This window comes from Magnolia sinica, chromosome 11 (genome assembly GCF_029962835.1).
Source record: "Magnolia sinica isolate HGM2019 chromosome 11, MsV1, whole genome shotgun sequence".
Classification (NCBI taxonomy): Eukaryota; Viridiplantae; Streptophyta; class Magnoliopsida; order Magnoliales; family Magnoliaceae; genus Magnolia; species Magnolia sinica.
This window is the reverse complement of record NC_080583.1, coordinates 45,658,846-45,676,906: the sequence shown is the minus strand read 5'-3', so window position 1 is coordinate 45,676,906 and position 18,061 is coordinate 45,658,846. Positions and strand designations below refer to the sequence as shown.

Genomic DNA, 18,061 nt, shown 5'->3' with positions numbered 1-18,061 from the left:
CCATGACAGGATCCAAAGCATGCTCTACTCCTCCTGCTGCTTGGATTCAGCTGACCATCTCTCCCTTGCAATTGGGAATTGGGTAAGGTGAATCAATCTTTTAGGCTCTATAGGGAAATAAACATACAATAGGATAGGAATGGTAGCAAAAGTGAATGAGGAAAGTTGGCATGTTCCCTCTTTTAAATATGTTTGCTTAGTCCCCATTCCTGGTAGTCTAGCTTAGTCTGTCCCTTGTCTGTCCATTCCTTTAGTTTGGCGAAGGGTCAATTGCAACTTATCTTCTAACCGTCGTATGATGGTCGGTAATGAAAGACATTTGCTAGGGAAGGGCTAGTCAAAAACTAACAAAAAAAGAAGAGAAAAAAAGAAAGAGAAAGTGAGTGAGTTGACCAAAAGAAGAGGACAAATGGTAAGAAACAAAGGCTGGAAGCCAATGCACCAATGGAAGACTAGGTTGCCTGGACTGGGAGAGCAAAAACTAGTAAGGGTCGAACCAGTGCAATCAACGAATGAACGCTGCACCGAGGAAAAGGAAGAAGGAAGGAGGGAGAGGAGATGGAGTAGCTTGAAAAGGAAGCGCAAATCATATTCAATAAAATGAGCTAACCGCGCTTGATGTTAAGACAAGGGAAGAAAGTGAACGAGCTCAAAACATTAGGGAGCTCACTCACTATGTCTCATGCTCCACCCCCTTCACTTTTATGACTACGGGGGTTGAGCCATGACTGCATTCGCTCCCTCCTAGTAAATACCAAAAGAATGAGATGGTAGGCAGACACCCCTCAGTCGCCCGGGGGCTATCCCCTCAATCAGCGGGGCCTTACAAGCAGAAAAGGCTGTAAGGAATTCTGTGCTCGGGCTTTGCCTACATTGGATCGCCCTTCACGTCGGCTTCTCTTAGATCACTTTACCAACTTAGAGTTGAGACATCGTAGAATAGAGGATGAATCCCATGTTTTGCTGCGATTAACAAGTCGCCAACAACAACAAAAGTCTATTGATCCGGAGTGATTCAATATCGGAACACGACAAAGGAATTGTCAATATGAAAAAATGGTATGCGCTATTCTCTCAAGTTTATAGGACAGTAGGGGTTCAAAGAAAGATTCGAATAGCACCGGAACGAAAGAAAAATGGGCTGACTGATGTTCTACAGGAAGCTTACAAGCCCATTAAGAGCTTGACTATCGAAGAAGCTCTAAGGTCTTCGTACTTTTGGGACATTAGAGTTCTAGTGGTTTTTTCCGCTATCATATGGTTCAATCTTGTAATGTTTTGGTCTATTGAACCCGTTGGATTACAGTGCACCCAAGAAGGATGCCCCTTTAAGGAGATAGGAATACCCAGATGCCCATTCTGGGATAAGGAAAGAGCGATTTTCTTTCAGCGGTTCTTCTATGAGGGAATTGAGTTCAGTAAACTTTATGATTGGATCCATACAATTGCACGGGCAGAGGAGCCGCAAGAAAGATTAGGATTTGATCCTTTACAGGTTCAGAGTCAAAATACAGAGGAAGCCAGTGCTAGGATGATTCATACAGCGACTATGCCAGCAGCTATCGTACTGGGAATCATGGTACTCACTTTGAAGTTAGTCGAAAGCACAGGATAAGAAGGAAGGATTCACAAAATGAACATCGGGCGCCTGAAAAAGTTGGGGGTTATTGCACTCAAAAAAAGCGGAGAATCGGGTGATAGCCCTTAAGGTGCCTTCCTTTCGTCAATCAGAAAAACAACCGATCAACAAATCGGAGAATCGGGTGCTGTTTCTTCTTTTTACGAAAGCTTTATATAATGGCATGAACACCCGATCTTCCGATAGATTGCAGTAGAGGCGTCGGTGGCGAAGATACGATATGAAGCTATGAATGAGAAGTGGAGCGATTTATTAGTAGTAGACCAATTGTGACGGCCGAGTGCTATGCGCCGCTCACCTGTGGCCGCTACAAAAGGGCAGGCTGTGAATTGAGGGAGGCCCTGATTCTATTCCCCTCCCCCTCGACGCGCCGGGGGGGCTGTGTTCTCAATCGGCGAAGCCTCGCTACAACTACTGCTCCTCTACTGACGCTCGGGGTTCTATGATAGAGGACCTATGGCGTATTGCTTAGCACAAGGCTCCTCGACGCGCCGGAGCGGCTATGCCCTGCTTACATGCCCCCCCTGCCCCCCCCAAACGGTGCCCTCCATTTTGGGGGGGGGTAGAGTCACACCGGCCGAAAAGAGAGTGATGAGCGCCAGAGCTAACAGGGCGAAGGCGATCGGGCTTCCATACCGGGGAAGCCATTCGCTTGACTGCAGGCTTTGATGTTCCTGGAAAACCCTGTAGGGAATCATCGTAGAATAGAATGTGAAAGTCCTCGCGGTGAAGCGAGTCTCCCTAAATGAATGGTGGGGATTTAGTATCGGCCTTAAGCGAGACGAGGAAGAACAATTAGAGAAGAACCAACGTGGGAAACCTGAATCAATGAAGCGCGTAACCACCACCACCGAGCAGGACCAACAACAGAATTAAATAGCAAATCTTGAAAAGCATTTTTTCAATATTCTTTAGAGTGTCAGCAAAGCAGCTTATGTTAAAAAAATCTATACGAGAAGAATTGAATGCGACGAAAGCTCACAATCCTAGTGCGTTCTTAGTGAGATGGCCTATCGAGATGATGGAAAGGGTATTATAGAATAAGTGGAAGCCCATCGGAGCCGGAGTTAGTTCAAAAAACATGAGGGGATGGATTAAAAAGTCACCGAAGCGAGGAGCAAAATGCCTGAGCGAGGTGCAGAATAACAGATCGAAAATAAAAAACTTGACTCTAGTTGAAGCTTTAAGATATTAATACACAAAGGATATCAAATTTTTAGTGGTCTTTTTGAGGATTATATGTTTTAATATTGTATTATTTTGGGCTATAGATCCGGTGGGGTTGCATTATGCACACACAAATCTAGGGATCATATTTCATCAAAAGACAACAATTGCAAATGCAATCTTTGAAGACTTATGCCCCTTTAAGGGAATTAGCTTGGCAAGGTGTCCATTCTTTGAAAAATCAAAGCAGAGTTCTTACGAAGCTTTTTCGAGGGAATGGATTTGAGTAGATTTACTAATTAGATTGAGGCAACAGTAGTACAAATCCCGCCGACGATGGATATTCAGACAGGAGACGCGGATATCGGGAAGAAAGTTGCAGCATTCATAACAGTAGACGACCGCAGAAGGGCTGGGGGCTTTTATCCTTTGAATGTTCAGAATTTTATACAAGGTGAGGCGTCGAGTTCAAGTCAAAGACTGCTGCATCTGAGGACTTTACCCATAGCGTTAATGTTGGGAATTGTGTTATTGACCCTCGGTGGAGACAACCGAAGCGTAAGACAGAGAACGATAAAGAATAGATCAGGCTATCCCGAAAATGCCTAAATAAAGAAGTTGGGGTTAGACTATATAGTATTTGTCACAACAGTAGTGGGGCAGGAGGAGTGGAACGAAAGAAATTGGATAAGAGGGGGGAGAGAGAAAAGTATAAAAAGGAAGACTGAAGAACATTATTGTCGGAGAATCGGTTGTAACAGTTAAAGACAGGAAAGAGAAGACGAGTTGAAGATAGAATTCTCGTCTTATAGTCTTCCCCTCCTCCCCTTCAATAAAGAAGCCCCGCTCCCTAAGGGGCCCCTCTCTGATAAAGAAGAAAACGAAAGAATGACTTGAACATGATCCCGTTATTCAAAAGAAACTTCCTCTTGGCTAAATCAGCTGGGATGGATAAGAACGACGAAACGAGACTCAGTGGAACTAATACCAGGATTGTGCAATTTCCTTCTTCATCTAGAAGAAGTACTACATTGCAAAGGTTCAGCCTAGCAAGGAACGCACTCAATAGGGTACCCATGCATAAAGTACTTAGGTTCGAGCAGCTTGATTCCCAGCTACCTAAAGGCAATTCTCCCCTAAGGAGATCTGATTCATTTCTTTCAAAAACAGGTGGAGGGTCTTTCTTGAACCCGGCTATTTGGCATAAACTGGCGGCTCTCCAACTAACAGGAAATGTTGATTCTGTCCTTTTGGGTGAAAACAGGAGCAGGAAGGCCTCATTGGCAAGGATATCCCCAGAAAAGGAAGTTGGCTTATTGAATGCTACAAGAGAGAGCTCCCGGATCAAGGAGCACGTAGGGAAAGAGGTCTTTTATGATGCGACGGAGTCTTTTGATGATCTCGTGAAGCACCTGAAATGGCATTCCTTCCTCTTTGTTCTATGTCTGCTAATTGGCTTTACGGTATGGTGGATATATCTGCCGGATGTAATAAACTTAACACCCCTTGACAGCCTAAAGCCTCAATGGGTGAATGCCGTCCGAGAAACAGTTGTCGAAAGGCTTTGCTCCAATCAGAACATGGGCGATGCCTGTGTATGCGACAATAACATCCACAAAACAGTAGCCAAGGAAATCAAAAATCTCGAAGGAGGCACTTTCGATCCCCTTGAGTTGAACAAAAGTCAGGCCCGAGCGACAACGCTAGCGGTGTTATTGGTTTCTTTCATTGCTCTTGGACTGATAAGCGAGAACGCTTTCGAGATGGCTTGCGGCATAGAGCTGGGATAGGGCAGTTTGCTGAATGGGAATAGATTTTTAGTTGTATTGGCAGACGTTAGGAGATCGTGGTGTTTAAGTTCGAAAGAGTTAACCTTTAGTATACCAGCCTCAGGGCTGCAGCCACGAAGAACCTAACAGATTTTCCTTTTTCAAAGAAAGCCTGGTATTCATCTTGATTAGACAACAGGACTTTCGACGGCACCTTCAGTCGTCGTTACAGAAAGGTCCTTTGACCCTTTCAGAAAAGAGAAGCCAGAGGAACAGGAAAGATAGAAGGAAGAAAGCCTGCAACTCGGGATAGAGAGTAGCCTTCTCTATCGAAAGGAAAAGCGGCTCGGCAGCATAGCAGGCCTGCCGAGGGGGGCGAACATGAGAGCCCCATGAATCACTGTGTGGATACAATTTGCTTAACACATGCAAGTCAACAGTGATTCGCAACCAACATGCTCCCCATCACATGGATTTGGGTCACCCCTTTCACTCAATAACATGCAGATGTTTGTTTGGGGGGAGTACCAACCAACGGTGCCGGGGTAAAGGCAATAGGGGAGCGATGCTCAACATAGTAGCCATACACCTGGGTCACGTCGATTCCCTTTGGTTACTAGGGTAGGGGGAATGCACCTGAGCAAGAATCGAGGCACACATGATGCCGTTGGCATGAGAGATAGAACAATGCCAAACTGGAAGGAGCCCGCTGTCGGGTATTCCAGCGCCCAACAAAGACCAACAAGGACCCTTAATCACTGTCGAAAGCCTGGCTAAGGCGCGCTAGCCCTTGGGAATAGGGCGCAAGGAGGCTATCCATAAAGATAGAAGAATAGATAGCCTCAACTTCCGTGAAGAGTATGCATCAAATTGGACTCACAGTAGTCACCATAAGATAGGGGCTACTGGATCTGGGTAACCTTTATAGTTGGAGAAATCCTAGCGCAAGAAGTTGTACCGAAAAAAATGAATCTGCCGCACTAGCAAGTCAAGGCTGAACTTGCCCTTAGTATTCAGGCTTAAGGCGCACACTTTCATTAGTCAGTAAGCTGCGACCTGAAAGATTGCCTTCTTCATATCATTTTGATTTGGTCGGGGTGCACCTAGGTTTGGAACCCTTTTTGTGACCATACCAGGAAGGGTGCGTTATGGGGTACATGCAGATGAGGGCCTGGGGCGACCATCCCGGCGGCACCTGAACGGGGCACCCGCAGGGCTCCTATACGAATGATATATAGATTACGGCAAATTTGAGAGGGAACCGTCAAGGCAGACCATAAAGAGAGCCAGCTAGCCCTTATAGTGGAGTGAGGTACCAAAAATATGGTACCAAAACTCCAGACCATATTGGAAAAGCGCGAGGGGAAAGCTAATTTGCTTTTAGGCTTCCTTCATTCATTTTCATAAAGGCTGACTTTCAAAGAAGGGCTTGAGTGGCACTTCTTTCATGCCTGCTGGGATATCGTAAAGCACGACCTCGGCCCCAGCCCTTCTCCTGTTCCACAAGCCCTTCATCCCTTTCCGAGCCCTTCTCCTTGCTACTCTACCCCAACAAGCTTACCTTATTATTAGAGAAAGGGGAAAGGGGCCACTTTTATAGAGAGAGAGTAAGGGCGTACGTTCACGTCGAAGTGGATTTGATAGCGACCGGAAAGAGAAAGACATGGATCGAGAGATTAGGCCTCGACAGCAAAGAGCAGCGACTGACTTCTTGCCAAAGTGAGCTTTTCGGCCGTATGATTCCGAAATAATAAGCCCGGGCGGGCCCCCGGCGCTATCGCTGAGTCACTGAAAGGAAAGGTTAGGCGTTTTGTCCGGGAACAGAGCGTCCAATCAAAGGACTACGGGACGGCGAAGGGCTTAGTACCAGGTAAGCTGGGGGAGCGTCCAATCCAAGTTCTTTCTCTTTAGGCGTGAAGGACTATGAGTTCAGGCTTGTTCCCGACGAAGAAAGAAGAACCTTCCCATAGATCCAACGATCGAAAAACTGTACTTTTCTAACACAGTCAAAAAGATTAGGAACAACAAAACTTCGTCTTAGGAAAAGGGGGTTTACGTTGGAAGAGCCCACCGCACCGCCCTCTCTCTTCCCCCTGTTCCATTGCTGAAACAGGGCCTCGCCTTGCGTCCCTTACATGGCCTTACCTGACTTTATAAAGGCACAAAAGTCAGGCAATGCAAGGCGACGCAAGACTACTATCTTTTGATTTTAGCTGGAAAACGGATGAGATCAGCACTGCATAACACAGAAGACAATCAATATAAAGAATCCGATCATTCTATCTTCCCTCATTTCCTTCACCCCGGAAGAAATTCTTTCCTGCATCCAGTGCAGAGCTTGCTTGAAATATGGGCTATTCTCCCTTTGCTCATGCAAGCTTTCAAAGATATTGAACATGGTCTGGATATCCAACTCGTCGTTGGAAAGAAGTTCTATCACGCGTTCCCACTTTTTGTGAGACGGTGGTGGAGAAGAAAAGAAACAAAAGGAATCGGAGAATCAGGGCAATCCCAACTTCTTTTTGCAGGCATTTTCGGGCTGGTTTTGTTCCTTTTCTTTTCGTTTTCTGTTCTCGTTTCTTTCCAATTATGTTGCGCTTTCGACGAGGTTCGGAGAATTTTTAGCTGGAAATCTGTATTATCCCGCTGATTTTTCCATTAACTGAAAGGCTAGTATTGTGATTGCCAGCACGATTGCAGCTGGCATAGCATTGGAATGCGTAATCCTACCTTGCATATTACTGGACTGAATAACCCTGGAACTTGAACTCGTCTCCCCCGTAGTCTGATTATAAACGTGTAGAGGATCAAAGCGCATTAGTAGTCTTTGGGTTTCCTCTATCTGTGGCTGTGGTACTCTAGTGCTCTCCGCTTTACTCGGCAGCTGACTTAAATCTATTTGGAAATCTATCCCATCGTAAAAAAACTGTTGAAAGAAATCCGCTTTTGCCTTCTCAAAGAATGGGCACCTGGGCATCCCCATTCCCTTAAAGGGACACGGATCCATAATCTTGAAATTTTACATTGTACTAGTGGGGGTTCGGAGAATCAGTTGTTTTGTTAGTTTTAGGAGTGGGAGTTTTTTGGGTAATAACAACCTATTCTCCGCCCATCCCGCTCCTTATCCGATGCTACTAGCGATTGTACTACTCCTCTTTCCTACTTTTAAGTCAGAATAGGGCAAGCCATTTAGTCATGGAAGATTCCCCACCTTTTCCGGCATGTTCGGGGCATAGCCTTTTCTGCAGGAGCTGCCCTCCATTTAACGGTAGTATCTCCAAGTCCACCCGATTCTGTATTCCTCATCGCCCTCTTTCGCGTGTTCGCCCCCCACTTTTAACTGGAGGGTTTGATACAGCTCCGGCTCCTCCCGGGCGTCCCTAACCCACTTCTGGATCTCCCCCTTCTTCCCTTGCTTTTTTTGGAACCATGCTATCCCGAAATTTCCTTCTTTCCTAAGTTTTCTTTCAGTGTCACCTTTTGTTTTCTTTTGGAAGACTCTTGGCAAGACTGGTATGCTTGCGTGGAAATGATAGCCTTTTATTATTTCTAACCTCATTGGCCAAGCTGCATAATCCTCACATCCCTTCGCCTTACTCCTCCATACAGTAAGAGGACCGAACTCCCCCTTAAAAAGGGGCAGGTACCAAGTGGGTTGTCTTCCATCATGCGGCTCCATGCATAAGACAGCCTCCTTTTCCTCATTGTGCTTCTCAAAAGAATTCTGATGATTATAGTGTGAGTTGACACGCTTCTTTTTAATGTTGGGTGCGGCCTTCCTCAGCGGAATGATGGCGAAGTCCCACAAAGAGAATTGCTTCTCTTTCCCCGTGTCCGCTGCGAAGCTGTAGGCTTCGTTATTTTGATAAATTTCCAAAACTAGTGCGGGTATGCTTCTGCACATCTCATCATTTTTGATCTTATCATCTAGTTTTGGTGCGATTAGTACGGACTGGAGTACTCCGATTTGCCCTAGATGTGTTATGCATAACCCATCTACCCCGAGCTCGTCTTTCCTCATTTTATAACAAGCATCGAAGGGAAAGTCTTTATCGATAACACTGGCGCTATATATTCCCTCGTTTTCTTGAGGTATTAACACACAATTTGCTGAGTTGTAGTTGATATTCACATGTGAGTTCTTCTTTTTTGTCTGCGATACTAACTTTGTTTCATTCTCCTTTTGATGCATCCCCACAAAGTAGCAATAATACGCTCTTCCTTCAAGTTTGCTTTATTTGAAAAGAATCTCAATATCATAAAGTGCTCTTTAAAGGGTCCCTTCTTGAGAATGCATCATAGTATTTTATTTACGATCATTATGATAGGTACATTTCTTTTTTTTTGTTAAAACCCTTACATACTTTGAATCAAGTCTACACTCTTGTCCATCAAGTATTTTGAGTATGGTGTTCATAAAAGTCGTTCCTGCCTTCGTTGTTGCAACCACTCCACTCTCCGTACGGGGCTCATGAAATTCATTGAAGACCCAAAGATCGTAGTGATCATGTGTCCCTGTAAAGTCATTTCTCCGCGAGCTCGCGAAGTAGACTCTTAGTACTTTTGCCAAAAAGTTCAAAACCAGAGTTTTTTACTGTAAAAAGAAAGTTGCTTCATTTTTATGGCCCTCTGAAAGGCTAGTTGATAGGCTATCCAATCCAACAACAGAGATTTTTCATCTAAATCCTCAATGTCATATTCCTCTGGGTTTCCATGATCATCTAGAGACTTTCTAATGCGCTCCATGTTAGTGGATTTGTCCTGCATAATTAGAAAATATTTATAGTTTTATCTGTCAATCTTCTCAATCTCAAAATGAGTTCTCATAGGAAAGAAGACTCTTTTTTATTTTGAGAGTATTGTCAGCGGTCCTTCAACTCCTCTAAATGAGATTTGTTTCTCATTTGGTGAGATTGTCATCTCTCTCGCTGATAGGTACATTCCATGGTGCTTTCGCACTCCTATGGAATGTGGCCTAAGGCTTCTCCCTCAGCGGTCAGCATCCTCGGTTTCAACTTTTGGGAATAGGCTTATTGCCAAAGCTCGAGAGTTAACACCCTTTCATCGTTTGATTTGGGAGATTTTCTTAATCGAACTTTGGAAGTAGCTGGTCCTGATTCCAGTAAAGGATAAATCACTGAGAACACTTAGGTTCCTCTGGCCTTTTCAATGTGAGAATCTGATGTGGGCAGATGGTTACATCGACCCTCTGTTCCAGTATTTCGCCCCTCCACGGGTGGTCCTCCCTCAGAGAGGAAGGGATGACCCTGATGACATAAACTTCTCTAAGTCCATGGACTCATTTGTCTGGGATCTTAGTTCGAAGTTTGTGAAATAAGTATCCTATCTCTCGACGGTTGTTATCCTTCTCACTTGAGTATTGCAGTGAGTTGCCTCGAGAGCTGGGATAGACAATGGAGAGGATTTACTGACGATGTTTGCCCCGGGAAGGCTTGCATTTAAAGAAGAGGGCGCAGGAAAAGTCCGCGTCTTTGCAATCCCCGGTGCTCTTAAACAAGCGTTGCTTCGACCCGTACATGATTGGTCAATGTCTATTCTACGTACCATAAAGAATGACGGTACGTATAATCAGACAGCGCCGCTTGCACGACTCGAAAAGATACGTAAGCTTTATAGTTTCGATTTGTCCTCTGCAATAGTTCATAAACGTCTACGCCAGGATATACTTTCTCTGCGCATAACCAAACCACAAAGTGGTGAGAAAGCGCAAAGAGAGGCCAAGAAGAGAGGTAACCGAGAGGCTGACCGGTGCTGAACCTCACGCACCTATGGTCACGCATATTAGATGATGCGGGAGCGGAGAATACATTAACTCCAACGACGATCCCCGATACAGAAGAAGCAGTTCAGGAATGACTAAATATGGGAGGTGCTACGGTGCGGCGTTGTTAGTTGGCTTAATAGCTTGCTTGGTAAAGGGGCAACCGGCTCTCTAATGTAATGGGCTATGTTCCGGCTGCTACTAGTAGGCCTGCCCATCTAATTGGCGGTTCTCGGGATCAAGGTTTATTTAAGCTGCGGGAAGTGGTGTGCCCCTGATAGTGACCAAATACGAAGTCTTCTTCCTCTTCTTTCTTTCTCAGGGCCTTTCTTTCTCGTTGGGCGAGCGCATCCGATCCTGTCCTAAATAACTTCCCATTCAGTTGCTGAAAGATAAAGATAGGGTTTAGAAATGTAATATACCTTTTCCTTTTCTCATCGTCATTCTTTTTCATCTATTTATTCTTTAGAGCGCCTTGTTTTAGAGATAGATACTATATTTAAGGCTTTCTGGGTTGAATATAAGAATTTGTCAGATGCAGAAGTCAATTAAATCACAAGGCCAGTGCGATCTGGCTCTTATGTATTGTCGCCCTTGAGACTCATGGCTCTTCCTAAAGAAACTGGCAATGAGAAGTTCTTACAGGTCTTTGTTATTCCTGATATTCCCACACTTGCTTTTGTTTGCATTCCTTCTTCTAAGGATGATCTAATTTTTATTGCTCCCTCTCATGTTCTCAGTATGACTTTTGAATCTTCCTCTCTCTTTTTGGACAATAGTTTTGCTTTTTGCAAAGAGAGGAAAACCATCTTTCTTCCAAGAAATCCGAAATATGGGTTCTGTCAAAAATGTTGTTATAAGTTAATTTGATTCCGAGTTTACAAACTATAAGTCGTACCTGTCTTCTGGCGAAATTATGACCTTGGTTCCAAATCCTTTTATTTATAATTTGATTCTTTCTTTTTTGAGTCTTTCCATTTTGGATGAAGACCAAAAAGATTGGTCAATGGATTTAGGTATACCACCTGTGGGCCTTCTTACATTAGTGTTTTTTAATTTTTATCTGGATGACTTTGATCAAGTTATTGTGTATCATTTTCTGTACAGCTACGTTAACATTTTAAATGAAGCATTTCTAGCTATTCCAACAAAAGCAAATGTTGTTCCTGCAGAACTCATCGAGGATATCTTAGGAGAGCTAAGCCTCTCAGCAAAGTGGATTTATGTAGTTCTAGGGGGTTCTCCTATTTCCATTCCCGATCTCAATGGCGTTGTATCTGTAGATGATGACGGTCTTATCCACTTCGTTGAGAAAGAAAATGGAAATCAGTAAGAAGAAGATATGAGATTGATATGGATTTCGATGAAAAGAAAGGATGTGAAGATGGAGGGTATGTTTTAGTTCTTCCTCATCTTTTATACTGGTGAACAAGCCATTTTTTCATTTTATAAAGAATTCTAATGGAACGACGCGTCATACCACAAAAGCAGAAGTCATCATTCTTTATATAAAAAATGGATGAAATTCTATGCGACGGATATTAAATCAAGTCGACACAACACAACCAAATTAGTCTTGATTATTATTATTAGAAAATTGTACGTCGTCATATAAAAAGTGCTCATGCATGTGCTCAAGGCCTTCCCATGACTTATTACAATTTTGGTCGTGGAGGAAATTTAGAAAGTCTTTCAGGACTGGGACATTTACCTCCAGCGAATTGTAAAAGAATTCATCTCTTGCGAGTTCATGGGCTGCTTCCTCTAGGTTTGGGTTGTAGGCAGAGCAAGATCACCCACACTTTCTGTGACCACCACAAAATTCGGCGCAATATCTTCTCAGAAGTCTGACGAAGCACCCCCAAATGGGTTTTCTGGGTCTTTTTTTTTTTCCCGGTCGTCGTCAGGGTCAAGAAAGGCAGGGAGGGCTTGTCCTAGAGTTGGAGCCTGTGGGGCATCGCTGCCAAGCCCCAACGGGTCCATATGGCTTTTGAACTCCACGAACTTGATAAACCACCATAATTGCCATAATAACTTTAAAAACCTCCCGCCAACATTTTGGAAATCAAAACCATAAAAAGAAAATGCTTATTATTAATTATACAAAAATTAAAAGAAGAATGAGGAAGCACTTTATATTCTCAATGTGATGCAACGTCTCTCTTTCAGGTTATAGCATCATCGATAAGGTCATTTCGTGCATCATAATCATGTGTACTGCAAAGCACTTTCTTTTAAAGAAGCATTTGGTTCCATCTTTCTTTCGTTAGTTAACCCACCTTTTTCTAAAAGGGATTGTAGTAATTTGGGATCTATATTACTTGGAATGGCTCTCTCATATTAAGAAATTCTGTTTAGTGGCATTCGATCATAGAATCCCTTGACAGCTGCATAAATCACTAGAATTTGTTTTTCAATTGGAAGTGGTTCATATTGTGGTTGTTTGGGCACTTCTGTAAGCCTTGCACCTCTATTTGGTAATGCTTGAGTCACAGTATCAAGGTCTGACCCAAATTGAGCAAGGGTGGCCACTTCATGATATTGTGCCAATTCCAGTTTTGAACTACCGCGGACTTGTTTCATAGCTCTCAACTGAGCGGCAGACCCGACACGACTGACAGATGAGCCAACATTAATAGCATGTCTAATTCCATGTTAAAAGAGCTCTATTTACGAACAAATTTGTCCATCTGTAATGGGGATCACATTAGTGGGGATATAGCCGATACGTCTCCAGCTTGTGTTTCAATGGCGGGTAACGTGGTCGAGTTACCTACACCTATTTGATCCAATCGTTTAGCAGCTCTTTCTAAGGGATGGGAATGTAAATAGAAAACATCCCCTGGGAATGCCTCACAACCTGGTGGTTGGCGTAACAATAATGACATTTGTCGATATGCCACCGCCTGTTTACTAAGATCATCATTGATTATTAATGCGTGCCTTCCATTATCGCGGAAATATTCCCCCATGGCACACCCAAAATATGGGGTCAGAAATTGCAGAGAAGCAGGATCCGAAGTAGTGGCTACTATAAGAATGGAATATTCCAAAGCATTCACTTCTGGAAGAATTTGAACTAATTGTGCCACAGTCGAGCGTTTCTGTCCAATCACTACATAGACGCAATACAATGTCTCACTCTCAGAGGTGACCCTTGAGTTCATTTGCTTTTGGTTCAATATGGTATCGATAGTGATAGCTGTTTTTCCAGTTTGTAGGTCCCTGATTATAAGTTCTGTTGACCACGACCTATAGGAACCAGGCTATCCATAGCTTTTAACCCTGTTTGCAAAGGTTCGTGCACAGATTTACATTCAATAATCCTTGGGGCTTTCACTTTGACACGTCTTCATTTGTGATCGCTTAGAGCCCCTCTTCCATTAATAGGTACTCCCAATGCATCGACCACATGGCCTAACATGGCCTTTCCCGCAGGAACATCCACAATAGATCCAGTGCACTTGATAAGATCTCCTTCTTTAATGGCGGTATCACTACCAAAGACAACAATCCCTACATTCTCATTCTCAAGATTCAACGCTATTCCTTTGACACCGCTGGCAAATTCCACCATTTCTCTAGCTTGAATCTCGTTCAATCCATAAACACATGCAATCCCATCTCCATCTGAGACCACTCGACTAATCTCATCCACTTGAAAATTCATGTAAAAGTTTGTCATTCTTCTTTATAAAAGAGTCGTGAGTTCTGCAGCTCTAGGAGAGAATTCCAAACTTAAAAAATAGATAAAGTTAAGGGAGAAATCCGCTTTACTAAGAAATCAAAAACCATAATCAATGAAACCGAGAAACCTCGACGAAAGAAAAAATCAAACCTTAATCACTGTTTCCATTTTCTTTTTAGGGCAGTCGCTCTGCCTTGGAGCAGATGAAGCGAATCAAACTACAGGGCGCGCTAGCGCACTCCGGCTTCGCAACCTGACGCGTTGCGTCTTGGAATCCACTCGCCCTAATGACTAAAGCAAGTCGAGGGTACCAAACCTCTCCTTCTTAGTCGAGTGTATTTCATCTACTCTCCTTGTCAGTCGAGGGTACCAAACCTTCACTAATTTTACTAAGCCCCGCTTGCTTGTTTGGAAGGTAATAATGAAGAATAGGGGGTGAGCTGGGAGTAGAACGGATGCTCCCTCATCCCTTCGAGAACAGGGCAGGGCTTTAGAGTCCATAGGGGGGGAGGAGTTCCTGAACCAAGAGGGATTCGCACTCGATCGATAGTACGATCAGGTTACGTAATAGGCGAGATAGGTGATGGAACGCTTTTCTTCCCCTACAGAATTTCTTCTATCAGTTTCCGAGGAAGGATCGGACCCACCAGATATTCTAACATAGGTGAAAATAGAGGTGGGTATACTCGATCCTTCGAAGGCAGGTGGAGCCGCTATTGGCCAGATCTATAGAGGGAAAGCAATCCATCTAATGGGATGATTCGGACTTGCTTTTCGTATCATTGGGAAAATAGACAGCTAGGGCTGGCTGCTCTCGACTGTTAAGGCTATATAATATCTGCTGCTGTTAAGCCAAGGAGAGGCATCGGGCAGATAGATAAAGGTTCAATATCTCTTTCAATCGCCTTTACGGCGGATCCACCCACCACATCACCTCGAGCGGTAGGGACACGATCTCCTTCTCCCACAAAAGGGCTAGCGAGGTAGACATAAAGGGATGGTAGGGATGGTCCGGGCGGTAAAGCCATCAATCTTTCCGAATCATACCCTAAACGCCCCCCCTATGTTTGTTGTAAGTGTAAGTGGTTGGGGAGAGCGTTATGTGCTTTACAAGTGGTCTTTCGGCATCAAATCTCCTCCTTCTTCTTTAGGATAGGATCGTCGTTGGTCCTTCTTTCACTAATGATCTAATAATCTCACCATTTTACAGACTACTGGGAGTGGGAATAAAGCTCCAGCCCTTAGCCCTGAACTCCTTCAATATCGCACCTACTACCAAAGACTGAACCAAAGAAGGGATGGGATAGACATAGCCATCTCTCCCTCACCCCGCAGCTCAAACTCCGCATCCTGATCCAGATCCAGCTACGGACTTACTAGAGCTACTACGCATCCTAGAATTGGGGGAAGGCGTCTAGACGCCTAAAAGAGGGCATAAAAGACTGTCTGAATCTTCCTAAAGTAGCAGAAGACATGAAAGTCACTAAAGAGCGCTTTAAAACTATTCAATGTGGGCGCATAGAAAGGTTTCGGGTACCACAGTGAGACAGTGATCCCTACGCCCTAAAAAAACTGCCCGAGGGCCCACCTATGCTACTACCAAGCCCACTGCTGCCAAGCAAGGGATGGCAATAACTAAAACTTCGATACCTAAATTAATTCACCCAAAGACTTTTAAGACTGAACCAATCTCATTCTTTTCTTCATTACTGCAATGCGCCAACCGAAGTAGTGCGCTAAAGCGCTCCTTCGTAATGCTTTATCTATGACTTACTTAAAATGAAAAAGATCTCAGTGATTTATTACATCGCTTGTTATGCGACTATAATTAGTTAATAGCAGAACTCAGTTGAAAAACGGAAGGGAGCGTTAGCACATTATGGCTTTTCCTCTCCCTATGGTCGAGCTATTTTCAATACCTACGTTTACTGGGACAACTGATATGAAAAAGAAAGAAGCGACGTACTCCTACCTAAACTTCTCTTGCTTTAATGCAAAAGAACGGCATATATTTCCCTTTAGCTAGAACTTTCATGGCTTACCGCCCTTTAGTGCCTATGGTCTAACTAAAAAAAGTACTCGTCAAGGGCCCAAGCATGAACCTTCACTTACGCATCTAGCCAGCAAAGGAAGATGCAATGTCTGGGCAGCTTTCTTTTATCATTAGAGAAGCGGAACCTCCAAGCTCAGACATCTCTAACTCTGAAACTACCCTTCTATCCTTCCTCCGGCACCAAAAGTAGAACTACCTGACGAAGGAGATAGACAGGAAGGGAAGAGAAAGACGGTCATACAAAGGCCAAATAAAGCTCTCTTAGAGCAGCATCTGAATGGACCTATAGTCACTAGTACATACAAAGCCATGAATTGGAATTTATAAGTATGAAATATGGGCATATAAACAATAAAAGAAAAAGACCGAACCAGCAAGACTAATGTATACTTATACCTTTGAGAGGTCCACTTATACTATTAAGAAAGTCTCTTAAGCTACCATAGGTTATATAAGATTCAATTTAATCTAACAAGCGGACTTCCTTAGCATAAGCGCTAAGCAATAATAATTCCTTTCCTTATGGTAAAGCAGTTTCACACCTTCGGCTACTACAAGATCTTTATAAACCAAAAAAGCTGAGCCTACTTTACGCACTTCTGCACTAAGCAAGCAAGGCCAACTACACAAGCAAGAAGGCATCGCTTGCGGCTTCCAATCCAATGATAAGCAAAAGACAAAGAAGGAACTTACTATACCTTACCTCCTTGTGCCCATAGCTTGACCTCAGCCTTGAACTACCTGCACGGATGCCTTCCCTTCCTTGCAAAGCGAACCTAGCCAAGTAATGGAAGGAGAAAGGACTAAGACCTTCCTCGCACACAGACAGACCATCTTTAGCGAAGTCCCTCCTTCCCCTAAAGCATCCATTTCATCAAAGAAGGATGGAGCAGGCACACTAACTACTCTGATTGGGCGTGGACTGGGAAAAAGTAGGAGCTAAAGGAAAGCTAAAAGGCATTGGTAGTTAAAAATTATGGTGATTTGATATAGATTGAAAAGAGGGAAAGCTAAACTAGCTAACGAAGGGGTTGGGATTCACCTCGCCCTAGTACACTAACCAGGCAATACCTTGACCTCAGACCTCACCCAAGACAAGCTGCCATAGAATCTAGAGAACTCGAGCGGTCAAGTCAGGAAGAAATATTTATTATGAAATACATAGATGTGTCTTTAACCGAATTTTTCTTCCAAAAGCCAATGCTGTTGAAAGACTAGAAATGTTTAACACAAAAAAAAACAAATGTTGATTTTGAAATAAAAGAAAAAAGAAATGTAGCTGAGGATGGTGCTGCCATGCTTCTTCTATGAGTTTTCTACTATATTGGGGCATACTTTCATAGTCTAATAAATACTTCAGGCTAATGGAACTAAGTCATGTGCTAACCTAGCTCTTCCAGTATGACGAATGCTTTCCTTAATAAGGGAATACTATAACTAAAGAGTATTTGCATCTTATACACTTCATTTGTTCTCCCCTATCAACAGACGCGAGTGGCAAGGGCTTGCTGCGCCAGGAGTCCACATGAATTCATTTCTTTAAAGAATCTCCTACCCGGGAAGATCTTGTACTCTATCTTTCATATGTCATACTCTAGTCCTCTGTCAACTAGTCAATTGGTGCAATTCCCATTCACAAATACAGTTCTATAAATAGATCTGTCTCTTCTTGCCCTGTCATTTGTCCACTCTTCTTATTCAATAGATGGTTCTTTTATGAAATATATCTCTTCCCAATCGATCTCTATTGTATAAATAATCATTAGGAGTGTGAAAGTAAGCTCTCATTCAAGTGCTTAGCCTATTCAAGATATCGAGATTGGCATTCCACTTTTGAAAAGTAAAATAAAGTGATTCATAAAGAAGTGAATTTAGTATGAGAAGTAGGTTTATCCATTGAAGTTGAAGTCGTTAATTTCAATAGTTGAAGTACTTAGTTTACTGATTGAAGTTGAGGTAGGAA

At 43.4% G+C, this 18,061-nt stretch overlaps 1 pseudogene; it reads right to left on the bottom strand.

Annotated features, from left to right (window-relative positions):
• Positions 1 to 11,913: 11,913 nt before the first annotated feature.
• Positions 11,914 to 15,744, bottom strand: LOC131219082 (ATP synthase subunit alpha, mitochondrial-like; annotated as a pseudogene).
• Between the last annotated feature and the right edge of the window lie 2,317 nt (positions 15,745 to 18,061).